Source organism: Somniosus microcephalus, chromosome 9, assembly GCF_052327205.1.
Source record: "Somniosus microcephalus isolate GS21.2 chromosome 9, FLI_Smic_1.0, whole genome shotgun sequence".
NCBI lineage: Eukaryota > Metazoa > Chordata > Chondrichthyes > Squaliformes > Somniosidae > Somniosus > Somniosus microcephalus.
In genome coordinates this window covers 59,340,883-59,355,065 of record NC_140995.1, presented here as the reverse complement: position 1 = coordinate 59,355,065, position 14,183 = coordinate 59,340,883, and the positions used below count along the sequence as shown (strand labels likewise).

The 14,183-nt window shown below is 44.6% G+C and overlaps 1 long non-coding RNA gene across 1 annotated transcript; it reads right to left on the bottom strand.

Moving 5' to 3' along the window:
- Positions 1 to 226: 226 nt before the first annotated feature.
- On the bottom strand, positions 227 to 3,013 carry LOC147112399 (uncharacterized). Its single transcript, XR_015079498.1, has 3 exons — positions 2,409 to 3,013; positions 1,301 to 1,406; positions 227 to 352 (listed from the first exon to the last, which is right to left on the bottom strand). It is a non-coding gene; the product is annotated as an uncharacterized LOC147112399 (long non-coding RNA).
- Between the last annotated feature and the right edge of the window lie 11,170 nt (positions 3,014 to 14,183).

Genomic DNA, 14,183 nt, shown 5'->3' with positions numbered 1-14,183 from the left:
GCATGTCCCAGTGACCACACTCACTGTGACTGCAGGCTCCTGATACCGAGCATGTCCCAGTGACCACACTCACTGTGACTGTAGGCTCCTGATACCGAGCATGTCCCAGTGACCGCACTCACTGTGACTGTAGGCTCCTGATACTGAGCATGTCCTAGTGACCACACTCACTGTGATTGAAGGCTCCTGATACTGAGCATGGCCTAGTGACCGCACTCACCGTGTCTGCAGGCTCTTGATCCTACAGAGCATGTCCAAATGCCCGGCTGAATATTGCTCAATCACGTCCTTCACATCGTATGGTCGTAGAGTCTCTTTGAACTTTCTCTTCGCAACGTGAAACTTCATAATCCTGGAACGCACCAGAGGAATTCAATCAGTCGTCAGCATTCCCGCTGTGAGATTAGGCCATCGAGTGTTAAAACGCAATTATATCCCCTGGGTGATGATCTGTTGGCTCAGATCACAAGCAGGGGCCAGGATTCAGTCTCTAACACTGACTGGATTCACCTCCCATCATTCTGTAAAACACAAGCTGATGCAGCAACATTTTAACCTATGATATACTGTCGAAGGGGGATTGAGTTAAATGCTTTCATTACACAGTGGACAGAACTCAGCAATCCTGCACCCCAGCACAGAACCTCACTAGACAGGAGCACAATCAGGGAAAGCAATATAGGAATAGGAATATAGAATGCAGGAATTACTAGATGGAAGAGACCATTCCACTCTCCATTTAGTTCACCTTCTACCATCCTGGTAGTCACATAATCCAACGATAATGACTAATGATAGAGATTGACTAATCACAGCAATCTATCTCTATTAATGAGTCTACAACAGACCCAGACATGAGGCGAGGAAAACCTCCAGTGGTGGAGAGCTTTGGGAACTATAGGTCCAAAGTCACCTGTTCCTCCCGAGCCTGCTACACTGACCACGTGTCATGTCTCACATTATTCAAATAATGTATCCCAAAATGTTATTTTCTGAACGAAATCGTTTGAATTTACATTTGAATAAATTAATACTAACTGCTTTTACTGTCTCCCAAGGGAGCCTGTTACATAGATTGACCACTCGCTCACTGAAATATTGTTTCCACAGATCAGTTTTGAATTTCTCCCTTCAAACGCAGGCCATGTCCTCTGGTTCTACTGATCTGGACAAGGTGAAACAGCTTGTCATGGTCGACATTAATCTAATACCTTTAACGTCCTAGCAGATTCCCCAGCAGCTCCCAATCCTAGCACAATACTCATTAGACAGAGCAAAGGAATCTCCTGTAACACTTCACCTGATGGCTCTGATCACAATTTTGAGCACAGGTGTGAGCTCCTCTATCGAGAACTCGCAGTGACCTCCTCTCTCATCAAAACCTTCATCTGGAACCACAGCAGCATCTGTGCGAGAATTGAACAAAAGAAGTTGATTTGTTGTTCTAAAGTCTTGAAAGAATGAATCAAAGACGTGAGTTTCTCTGATCAGAAATGTTTGATTTCTCCCCTTTGCTAAACATAACAATCACGTGGGAAAGTCCATCCTTTACGGTGCTCAGTGTAAATTACCAGGCCCCCGGAAAGGGGTCAGATGCCGGGTCTTCATCCCCGGGTCACCTTCCCCGGGTCATCTTCAGACACCCAGGTGTGGGTCATTGGGGGGATGGCGGGGGGGGGCTTTGTGGAACATAGCAACTGATGGCAAATGGGCCTCAGACATTTCTTCCACCTCCCCTTGATAAGCTTTGCCCCACCCCTCACTTCCAATGAATTTAACAGGACCTCTCCCCTCTCCCCTAATGGCCAGTGAACTAACAGAGTGTCTCAGAGATAACAACAGAAAACGCTGGAAAAACTCAGCAGGCTAGGGCAGCATCCACGGAGAGAGAAACAGAATTAATGTTTCAGGTCGATGGCCTTTCGTCAGAACTGGAAAAAAGCAGGAAATGGAAAGCAGGTTTAGGGGCTGGGAAAAGGGGGAAGGGATGAAAGAACAAAAGGGAAGGTCAGTGATAGGATAGAAAGCAGGAGAGATTAAGAGACATTGAGAGACATTATGAGATATTCAAGGCAAGAGGAGGTGGTAATGGGACAGGTTAAGGAACAAAGGACGGCTCTAGATGGGGTGTGAATTGCGCTGGCAGAATGAAGGACAGCTGCCATGTAGGAGGGAAGAAGAAAAAAAAAGTGGATTAAAAAAAGAAGAAAATATATATATGTGATAGGGGCCGAGGTTATGATCTGAAATTGTTGAACTCTATGTTGAGTCCAGAGGGCTGTACAGCTATCATATGAGTGTCTTAGAGATCCCACCTGCGACAAAGCCAGCCCGCCAGTGATATTTGGGAAGCGAGTCCAGAAGATCTGGACGAGCACACCCTATGCGCTCTGGAATGTCTCTCTCACCATCCGAGGATCCCCATGACGGAAAGCTCTTATATCGGAGCGAAGGTCGCAATCGAGTCCGATCGTTGTAGCTCCAGCTCTTCTGCAACTTGATTGGGCTGCCCTCTGTGGTTAGGTCATTGCCGGGAGACCGGCGATCTGTCGCTAGCGAGGCCTGTCTGCCCTTTACACCTTGACCCCTGGGACTGGCCATTCGGACACGCTCCTTAAAACTTAATTTGTGGCTAAACAGGTAAAAACAAGAAAGAGACAGAATATTATTTCTAGACTTGAAACTCACCAGATCACTTCTACCTCGCATCAATCTCCAGGTCACGGCCACTCAATGCTGCCATTTCAACACTTCCCTATTTAATTCTGTTCAAAACTGAGGCCAGCCTCTCATTATGCAGAGAAAGGAATAGAGACACAGAGTAAGGTGGGAATAGAAAGAAAGAAAAGAAAGACTTGCATTTATACAGCGTCTTTCATGACCACTGGACGTCCCAAAGTGCTTTATGGCCAATTAAGTACTTTTGAAGCGTAGTCACTGATGTAAGGTAGGAAACGGGGTAGCCAATTTGCACACAGCAAGCCCCCACAAATAGCAATGTGATAATGACCAGATCATCTGTTTTTGTTATGTTGATTGAAGGATAAATACCGGATAACTACCCCTGCTCTTCTTCAAAATAGTGGGATCTTTTATGTCCACCTGAGAGAGCAGATGGGGTCTCGTCTCATCCGAAAGACGGCACCTCCGACAGTGCAGCACTCCCTCAGTACGGCACTAGAGTGTCAGCCTAGACTTGTGTGCTCAAGTCTCTAGACACACAGAGTAAAGGAATAGAGACACAGAGTAAAGGAATAGAGACACAGAGTAAAGGAGAGAATAGAGACACAGATTACATAAGAACATAAGAAATAAGAGCAAGTGTAAGCCATTTGGCTCCTCGAGCCTGCTCCACCATTCAATAAGATCATGACTGATCTTCTACCTCAACTCCACTTTCCTGCACAATCCCCATATCCCTTGGCTCCCTTAATATCCAAAAATCCATCGATCTCTGTCTTGAATATACTCAACGACTGAGCCTCCACAGCCCCCTGGGGTAGAGAATTCCAAAAATTCACCACCCTCTGAGTGAAGAAATTTCTCCTCATCTCAGTCCTAAATGGTCGACCCCTTATTCTGAGACTGTAATCCCTGGTTCTAGACTCCCCAGCCAGGGGAAACATCCTCCCTGCATCTACTCTGTCAAGCCCTGTAAGAATTTTGTATGTTTCAATGAGATCATCTCTCATTCTTCTAAACTCCAGAGAATATAGGCCTAGTCTACCCAATCTCTCATTATAGGACAATCCCCCTGATGTAAGAAAAAGGAGGCTTACCATCAAGTAACTTTAAAGTAAGCTTTAAGTAACTTATAAACACACTATATACAAGAGAGGTCTTTACCATGCCTCTGGTAGAAGCCTCTTACAATACTGAACAGACCAGTATTTATACCAGTCCAACAGGAAGTGACACATGACAGGAAGTGAGGTATGTACACAGTTCATAGTTCACAGTTCACAGTTCACAGGAAGTGATGACATAACTTCCCGGAAGTTATTATTTTTATCACATTCTTCCCTCCTGCAGGTTTAGGAGGCTGTGGTCTACCTTTTGGTCCGCAGCCGCCGAACAAGGAAGAGTCGCACCCGTTTGGATTCCCGTCGTAGAGGGTCGCTGGTCCGCTTACATGCGGTTGGCCATTGGCCAGAGTCCGTGTGGCCTGGATTGCCCTGTGAAGGGTCGGGGAGATCATGGCTTCGAGTACGAGCCCCAATAGGTTCAAAGTCAGACTGCCTCTGTTCAGAGGGAGGTGCAGAGCTGGTCTGTGGCAGACCAGTACTTTCATGCGTGGTACTGGGAGGGTCGCAACCTTGAGCACGGGGTTCTACCGGCACCAAGCTAGTTGGTGTCCGATCAGGATCCTGGAGAGGGGTACCCGATAGGTCCCAAGAGTTTCCTGGTGAAATGCCATCACCCGATGTCCCACTAGGTCCTGGTGGGCAGGGAGCCAGATCCCGTAATGATACGGTAGATTCTCGGCCGTCGGAATATCGTATGTTTGCATAGGTGGGGTTGGCATCGGTTAGTTCGACCTCGTCTACAAGAGGGTCATTTTTAGACGTCCGAACGTATCTTCGGAGTAATACAGGTCCAGGAGTAGTTAGCCATGACGGGAGTGATGTCCCATGAGATGAGCGACGCTGGAATCCAAAGAACCGCTCATGAGGTGTAGTATTTGTGGCTGTAGAAAGCAGGGACCGTATAGAGTGCAATGCATCCGGAAGCACTGTTTCCCATTGCTGGTCTGGTAGGCCCCGAGATCTTAAAGCGAGACGTACGGAATTCCAGATGATACCGTTATACCTCTCTACCTGCCCATTTCCGATGGGATGGTATGGTGTTGTTTTGCTTGTAGCAATTCCCCGTTCTGAGAGGTAGTCCTTGAGTTCCCTCGACATAAAGGATGGACCCCGATCTGAGTGAATATAAGCCGGCATGCCACAGAGAGAGAATACCTGCTCAAGGCAGGAGATTACTGTGGACGCCAGCATATTGGAGCAGGGGAAGGCAAACGGAAAACGTGAATATTCGTCGATCATGGCAAGCAAATATGTGTTCCGAGTTGAAGAGGGCACTGGGCCCTTAAAATCGATGCTAAGTCGTTGCATCGGTTGGGTTGCATGTATGAGTATACCATCTGAGGGGCGGAAGAACTGAGGTTTTAATTCCGCACAAAGCCGGCATTCTGAGCATATTTTCTTTACATCTCCAGTGGAAAAAGGGAGATTCCGTGATCGTACGAAATGTAGCATGCGCGTAACGCCAGGATGGCACAAACCATTGTGGACATCCATGAGGGTGGAGGATGACATAGTGGAGCAGAATGCCCGTGTGAGGGTGTCCGGGGCCACATTCTCCTTGCCAGGCCGATAGAGAATGGTATAACCAAAAGAGGCCAGTTCCATCCTCCAAAGTTGTATTTTATTATTCTTAATTTTGGTTCGTTTTCGATTATCGAGCATGAAGGCGACTGATCGTTGGTCCGTGATCAATGTAAAGTGCTGGCGAGCTAGAAAATGGTTCCACTTCCGTACTGCCTCTATGATGGCTGTGGCTTCTTTCTCAACCGGAGGATAATGTAGCTCGGCACCTTGTAAGGTCCTGGACATAAATGCTACAGGACGACCTTCCTGATTCAGAGTAGCCGAGATCGCCACCTCCGAGGCATCACATTCAACCACGAAAGGGAGATTCTCATCAATGGAGTGAAGAGCCGCTTTCTCCAACTGTTTTTTGAGAAGGTTAAAGGCTGCAACAGCCGCTGTTCCCAGTGGAAATGATCTAGCATGCAGCAAGGGTTGGATTTTGTCCGAAAAATGAGGAATCCATTTAGCGTAGTATGCAAACAGACCGAGAGCCCGACGTAAAGAAGCCGGATTCTTAGGTGACGGGAGCTCTTGGAGCGGGCGAAGTCTTTCTGGGTCTGGCTGAATGATACCATTGCCTACGCAGTAGCCAAGGATGTTGATGGTCGGTTGCGACTCAACAGATTTGGATTCATTCAGGGTCAAATTACGGCGATGGAGGGCATCCCGAAATTTTTGGAGGTTGGAGTCGTGTTCCTGTTGATCGTGACCTGCAATGGTAATGTTATCAAGATAGGGAAAAGTGTCCCTTAGGTTTTCCTGCTTAACCAGGCCATCCATTGCCCGTTGAAAGACAGCCACTCCATTAGTAACCCCGAATGGGAGGCGACGAAATTGGTACAGCCGTCCATTAGCCTCAAAGGCTGTGTACTGCTTATCTGAGACCTTCAAGGGTAACTGATGATAGGCACTTTTTAAATCGTAAGTTGAGAACACTTTGTATTCGGCCAGTTTATTAACCATATCATCAATGCGTGGCAATGGGTAGGCGTCCAAGTCGGTATATTGATTGATGGTTTGCGAATAATCGATGCATAGTCGCTGTTTGTGAGGTTTTAGAGGGTTCTTGACAATGACGACTTGAGCCCGCCAGGGCGACGAACATGGTTCAATGATATCCTCTGCTAGAAGTCGAGAGATTTCAGCCGCAATAAAAGATTGGTCTTCCTGATTAAAGCGCCGTGATTTCGTTATTATCGGTTGGCATTGAGGCGGAATACTGGCAAATAATGAGGGTTCATCAAGTGAAGCTGCTGATAATGCACAAAATGGTAATTTAGACGGTATATTAGAAATAGTAAGTCCGGGTTTGGATCCACCAAACTCAATGGTGAGTTTCTTATGCTGTTTTTGGAAGTCCAGTCCTAAGAGGAGATCACTACATAAGTCCTTGAGCACCGAAAGTCGGGTGGAGGGATACATACGACCATGAAGTGTCATATCAACAACACAAAAGCCGGAGATTCTGGTATTAAGTGATGACTGGGCCATCGCAATTGCCTGGTCCGATGGGAAGACATGTAGTTTCAATTTCACAACAATCTGTTCCTTAATGAAACTATCAGTACTTCCTGAGTCAATTAAAGCATCTAAGGTATGCCCTTTAATTGAAATTTTTGTGGCAGCATGAGACAGGTTCTGTGGGCAAGCAGCTGTAATTGGTGTCGTTGCACAGAGAGTGGCTAAAACTCTCGGTGTGCTTCTTCGGGAGAGAGCTCGAGAGGAAGCTTGATAGGTCCTAGCTGGAGCATCTTGATAGGCCCTAATTGGGGCAGTTCGGTAGGCCTTAGCTGGATTGGCCCTCGTAGAGGCCCTTGATAGGCAAACTTTAGCAAAGTGTCCTTTTTTCCCGCAATAACTGCAGATTGCATTGCGAGCAGTGCAGGTTTTCCGAGGGTGAAAAGCATCTCCACAAAAGAAGCATTCCTTCCTAGATTGCCAAGAGGCTGCTAAAGTGGGGTCGTCCTCCTCTTCTTCATCAGAATTATCAGAATTAGATTCCCCCATGATAGGGTTCACCTGAGACCGCTTGAATTGTCTGGTTGCAGCTACAGCAGCAGATCGAGATCTGGGCAGCTGATAGAGGTCTGCATTTCTCTTTGCCAAATCCAGTGAACAAGCTAGGTCAAAAGCTTTTTGTAGCTCAAGTGTTTTACTTTCTAGTAGACGCTGGCGTATAAATGGAGAGGCAATCCCGCAGATGAAAGCATCACGAATCATTTCTTGGCGGTACAGCTCAGCTGAGGCTGCCTGAAAGTTACAATCTACGCTGAGCCTGCGAAGTTCTTGCAGGAATTCGTCAATTGATTCCCCTGGCCCTTGTCGGGCTGTGGCCAGTAGATGTCTAGCATAGACCTCATTTGGGGTCTTGGCATACAGTTTCTTAAGTGCCCGAATCACCTCATCGTAATTATCCCATTCATCAACATATTCGAACACTTTTGGGGTCACATAATTGATAAGTATCTTCAATCTAGCAGGAGCATCCGCTTCACATTCATCCAGAAAATTCTCAAAAGTACGGTACCAATGCTTCCATACCCTGCCAGCTGCTGGTGCATTCGGGTCCAAGTCCAGACGAATAGGTCTAAGGATTTTCTCCATGATGGGTGGTTCCCTGGATCCTTAATTCCGAGTTTGTCCGAAGGTCTAGTATTCGTGAGTGTAAATACTAAGTTACTTAAATTGATGTAAGAAAAAGGAGACTTACCATCAAGTAACTTTAAAGTAAGCTTTAAGTAACTTATAAACACACTATATACAAGAGAGGTCTTTACCATGCCTCTGGTAGAAGCCTCTTACAATACTGAACAGACCAGTATTTATACCAGTCCAACAGGAAGTGACACATGACAGGAAGTGAGGTATGTACACAGTTCATAGTTCATAGTTCACAGTTCACAGTTCACAGGAAGTGATGACATAACTTCCCGGAAGTTATTATTTTTATCACACCCCCAATCTCAGGAACCAGTCTGGTGAACCTTTGTTGCACTCCCTTTATGGCAAATATATCCTTCCTTAGGCAAGGAGACCAAAACTGTACATAATACTCCAGGTGTGGTCTCACCAGGGCCCTATATAATTGCAGTAAGATGTCTTTACTCCTGTACTCAAATCCTCTTGCAATAAAGGCCAACATACCATTTGCTTTCCTAATTGCTTGCTGTACCTGCATATTAACTTTCAGTGATTTGTGTACAAGGACACCCAGGTCCCTCTGAACACTAACATTTCCCAATCTCTCACCATTTAAAAAATACTCTGCTTTTCTATTTTTCCTACCAAAGTGGATAACTTCACATTTCTCCACATTATATTCCATTTGCCATGTTCTTGCCCACTCACTTAGCTTGTCTATATCCCCTTGAAGCCTCTTTGCATCCTCCTCACAACTTACATTCCCACCCAGCTTTGTATCATCAGCAAACTTGGATATATTACATTTGGTCCCCTCATCCAAATCATTGATATAGTTTGTGAATAGCTGAGGCCCAAGCACTGATCCTTGCGGTACCCCACTAGTTACAGCCTGCCAACCCAAAAATGACCCGTTCATTCTTACACTCTGTTTTCTGTCCGTTAACCAATCCTCAATCCATGCTAGTATATTACCCCCAATTCCATGAGCCCTAATTTTGTTTAATAACCTCTTGTGTGGCACTGTATCGAATGCCTTCTGAAAATCCAAATATTCCATATCCACTGGTTCCCCCTTATCTATTCTGCTAGTTACAACCTCAAAAATAACAGATTAGTCAAACATGATTTTGCTTTCATAAATCCTATTATTATTTCCTAAGTGCCCTGTTACCACGTCCTTAATAATAGATTGTAGCATTTTCCCTACTACTGATGTCAGGCTAACTGGTCTGTAGTTCCCTGTTTTCTCTCTCCCTCCTTTCTTAAATAGTGGGGTTACATTTGCTACCTTCCAACCCGTGGAAACCGTTCTAGAATCTATGGAATTTTGGAAAATGACAACCAATGCATCCACTGTCTCTATAACCACCTCTTTCAAAACCCGAGTATGTAGGCCATCAGGTACAGGGGATTTATCGGCTTTCAGTCCCATTAATTTTTCCAGTACTATTTTTTTACTAATACTAATTTCTTTCAGTTCCTCATTCTCGCTAGACCCTTGTTTCTCCACTATTTCCAGGAAGTGTTATGCGTCTTCTTCCGTGATGACAGACACAAAGAATTTATTTAATTTCTTTGCCATTTCCTTAATCCCCATTATAATTTCTCCTGTCTCAGCCTGTAAGGGGCCCACATTTACTTTCGCTAATCTTTTTCTTTTTACATACCTATAGAAGCTTTTATAGTCTGTTTTTGTGTCTCTCGCTAGTTTACTCTCATATACTATTTTCCCTTTCTTTATCAATTTCTTGGTCCTCCTTTGCTGAATTCTAAAATCCTCCCAATCCTCAGGCTTACTACTTTTTTTGGCAGCATTATAAGCCTCTTCCTTTGATCTAATACTATCTTTAACTTCTCTTGTTAGCCACGGTTGGACCACTTTTCCTGTGGGGATTTTGTGCCTTAAAGGAATGTATATTTGTTGTAAATTATGTATTAATTCTTTAAATGCTAGCCATTGCTTCTCTACCATCATACCTTTTAATGTAGTTTCCTAATCTACCTTAACCAACTCGCCCCTCATACCTACGTCATAGAAGATAGGAGCAGGAGTAGGCCATTTGGCCCCTCGAGCCTGCTCCGCCATTCAATGAGATCATGGCTGATCATCCAATTTCAGTACCCTGTCCCTGCCTTCTCCCAATATCCCTTGATCCCTTCAGCCTTAAGAAACATATCCAACTCCTTCTTGAATATATTTAACGAATTGGCCTCCACTGCCTTCTGTGGTAGAGAATTCCACAGGTTCACCACTCTCTGGGTGAAGAAATTCCTCTTCATCTCTGTCCTAAATGGCTTACTCCTTATCCTTAGACTGTGACCCCCTGGTTCTGGACTCCCCGGCCATCGGGAACATCCTTCCTGCATCCAGTCTGTCCAGTCCTGTTAGAATTTTATAAGTTTCAATGAGATCCCCTCTCATTCTTCTAAACTCCAGTGAGTATAAGCTCAATCAACCCAATCTCTCCTCATATGTCATTCCTGCCATCCCAGGTATCAGTCTGGTGAATCTTTGCTGCACTCCCTCCATGGCAAGAACATCCTTCCTCAGATAAGGCGACCAAAACTGCACACAATGCTCAAGGTGTGGTCTCACCAAGGCCCTGTACAACTGCAGCAAGACATCCTTGCTCTTGTACTCGAACCCTCTTGCTATGAAGGCCAACATACCATTTGACTTCTTAACTGCCTGCTGCACCTGCATGCTTACCTTCAGCGATTGGTGCACAAGGACAGCCAGGTCTCGTTGCACTTCCCCCTCTCCCAATCTATTGCCGTTCAGATAATAATCTGCCTTCCTGTTTTTGCCACCAAAGTGGATAACCTCGCATTTATCCACATTATACTGCATCTGCCATGCTTCTGCCCAATCACCCAACCTGTCCAAATCATACTGGAGTTTCTCGGCATCCTCCTCACAGCACACACGTCCACCCAGCCTTGTGTCGTCTGCAAACTTGGAGATATTACGTCTAGTTCCCTCGTCTAGATCATTTATATATATTGTGAATAGCTGGGGTCCTAGGACCGATCCCTGCGGTACCCCACTAGTCACTGCCTGCCACTCGGAAAAAGAGCCATTTATTCCAACTCTTTGCTTCCTGTCTGCCAACCAGTTCTTTATCCAAGTCAGTACCTTGCCCCCAATCCCATGTGCCTTAACTTTACACGCTAATCTCTTATGCAGGACCTTATCGAAAGCCTGCTGAAAGTCCAAATACACCACATCCACTGGTTCTCCCTTATCTATTCTACCAGTTACATCCTCAAAAAATTCCAGTAGATTAGTCAAGCACGATTTACCTTTTGTAAATCCATGTTGACTTTGTCCGATCCTGTCACTGTTTTCCAAGTGCTCTGCTATTACATCTTTTATAATGGACTCTAGCATTTTCCCCACTACCGATGTCAGGCTTACCAGTCTATAATTCCCCATTTTCTCTCTACCACCTTTTTTGAATAGTGGGGTAACATTAGCTACCCTCCAATCCATGGGAACTGTTTCAGAGTCTATCGAATTTTGGAAGATGACCAGCAATACATGTACTGTTTCTAGGGCCACTTCCTTAAGTACCCTAGGATGTAGATTATCAGGCCCTGGGGATTTATCAGTCATCAATCCCGTCAATTTCCCCAACACCATTTCCCTACAAATACTGATTTCTTTCAGTTCCTCCCTCTCATTAGACCCTATGTTCCCCGACATCTCTGGGAGGTTATTTGTGTCCTCCTTTGTGAAGACAGAACCAAAGTATGTATTTAATTGGTCTGCCATATCTTTGTTCCCCATTATAAATTCCCCTGATTCTGACTGCAAGGGACCTATGCTTGACTTCACCAATCTTTTTCTCTTCACATATCTATAAAAGCTTTTACAGTCAGTTTTTATGTTCCCTGCAAGCTTACTCTCATACTGTATTTTCCCCCTCTTAATTAATCCCTTTGTCCTCTTTTGCTGAATCCTAAGCTGCTCCCAGTCCTCAGGTTTACTGCTTTTTCTGGCCAATTTATATGTCTTCTCCTTGGATCTTATGCTATCCCTAATTTCCCTTCTTAGCCACGGTTGAGTCACCTTTTTTGTTTTATTTTTATGCCAAACAGGGATGAACAAATTCTGTAGTTCATCCATGCGATCTTTGAATGTTTGCCATTGCCTATCCACCATCAACCCTTTGAGTAACATTCCCCAATCAATCCTTCCCAACTCGCGCTTCATATCATCGTAGTTTACGTCGTTTGCTTTGTTTAGATTTACAACCCTAGTTTTGGATTTAGCTAAATCATTTTCAAACTCAATATAAAATTCTATCATATTATGGTCACTCTTCCCTGAAGGCCCCTTTAACCCTTTCTCGTTGCACAATGCTAGATCTAAAATAGCCTGTTTCCTATTTGGTTCCTCAACATACTGATCTAGAAAACTATCTTGCATACATTTCTGAATTCATAAAGGAATAGAGACACACTGTAAAAGGAAAAGAGACACACAGTAAAGGAAGGAATAGAAACACACTGTAAAGGAGGGAATATAGAGACACAGAGTCAAAATGTGCTGATGATTTAACCCCTGATCTAAGGAGTGGTTATGCAATGCCCTCTGAATCATGGGTTAAATGTAATCTGCCACTAACACAGCAACATTTCCAATCACATCGGGAGAGTTGGTAGAAATGGGGCAAATCAATTCTGCATTAAAGCACTTCAGTGTTTCAGTCTTACAAAGGTCTCCTCACAGTCGATTAGGAAGAGGAGATTGTTTACCAAGGGGGCTCAGACTTAGAATTATACTGGAAGAATCAAGGGGGAAGTTAGAAGAAATGTTTTCACACAGGGTGTTGTTAGAAGAGGGAATGCTTTTCCACAAGGGCAAGTGAGGCAGAGACTGGGACATCATTTAAAGGGAAATTGGGTAAATGCAGCACAATGTCTGATTAGTGATCTGACGATCTGGTGAGTGTTTGTTTACTGAGCTGTGGAGCCCATTTTGTGCAACATTAGAAACATTAAATCCCCGATCTGTCCGTTTATCTAGTTTCAAACATGAACAATGATAGCGAATCTAATGCTAAAAATCCAGAGCATTTCATGCTGAATGCAGAGCGCTGTGAACATGCAGAATGCACAAAGGTCAGATTGACAAATGCAGCTAAACTCTCGTGCCCTGCACATGCAGCCAATGGTGTGATCCAGTCACACTCTCGGAGAACATCCTCTGCAGTTATTGAACAGCTCCCAGTGAGATATCTGTTCGTGCACAATGGCCCGGATTTTGCAGTCAGCGGTGAACGATCAGCGCTCGCCGTTCATTACGCTTATAGCTGCCGCAGACTTTTAGTGGGCTTTTGCGCAGCAACTTATGGTAATTAGAAAGCTATTCCGGCATAGCACTCTCTATAGGGGATCTGGGACCTGGGTGAACAGAGAAAGCAACTATATATCTCCTTAACCAATCAGGTTGAAGAATTGTTACAGAGCAGCGCAGTCTGAACCAGGAAGTGTAAGTTAGAAATTCAACACCAAATCATGTACAGAAAGCAAATTAAAGAGGGAAAGAAAGATGGGATTAAGAGAGAGATAAAAGAGACAAAAAAAGTTGAAAAAATATATCTCCAACAATAATTAAAATCTGAAGGAATGAGACACCACACTTGTAAAAGTTAATTTTCAGTGCCAGAGAAGTTTTTTGGCACTAATTAAGATGTATCACGCCATTAAAAATGTACTTACAGTGGAATTGACAAGCCTTAACTTTTTCTGGCGAGTTTAGTGTGTACCTATCATGCAAGTACAAAATTTCCCACCGTTGCATGTATTTTAATGCTGAGTCTCTCAGCAAGATACTGTTATCGGGAAGCTTCTGGAGGAGCTGGGAAACTCAGACAGCAACATCCTGATTTCTGTTTTTAACTGCATGTGCAGTCACCGGAAATTGCTGTCCAATTTACACTTTAATAACGGTGAGTGCTGATAGCCTCGGCGTTATTTCGAAAGCAAAATCCAGGCCAATCAGTTTCATGGCACGGCACATCTGGAATCCATTTAGCGTTACAACAATCTTACTGAGCATTATTCAATAACCAGGAGAGCCTCTTGTCCCATCTCTGCATTGAAGAGATTGCGAGCGCCAAGGACCATGCTGAGAAACGGCAGTGAATAGAGGTCCATCCT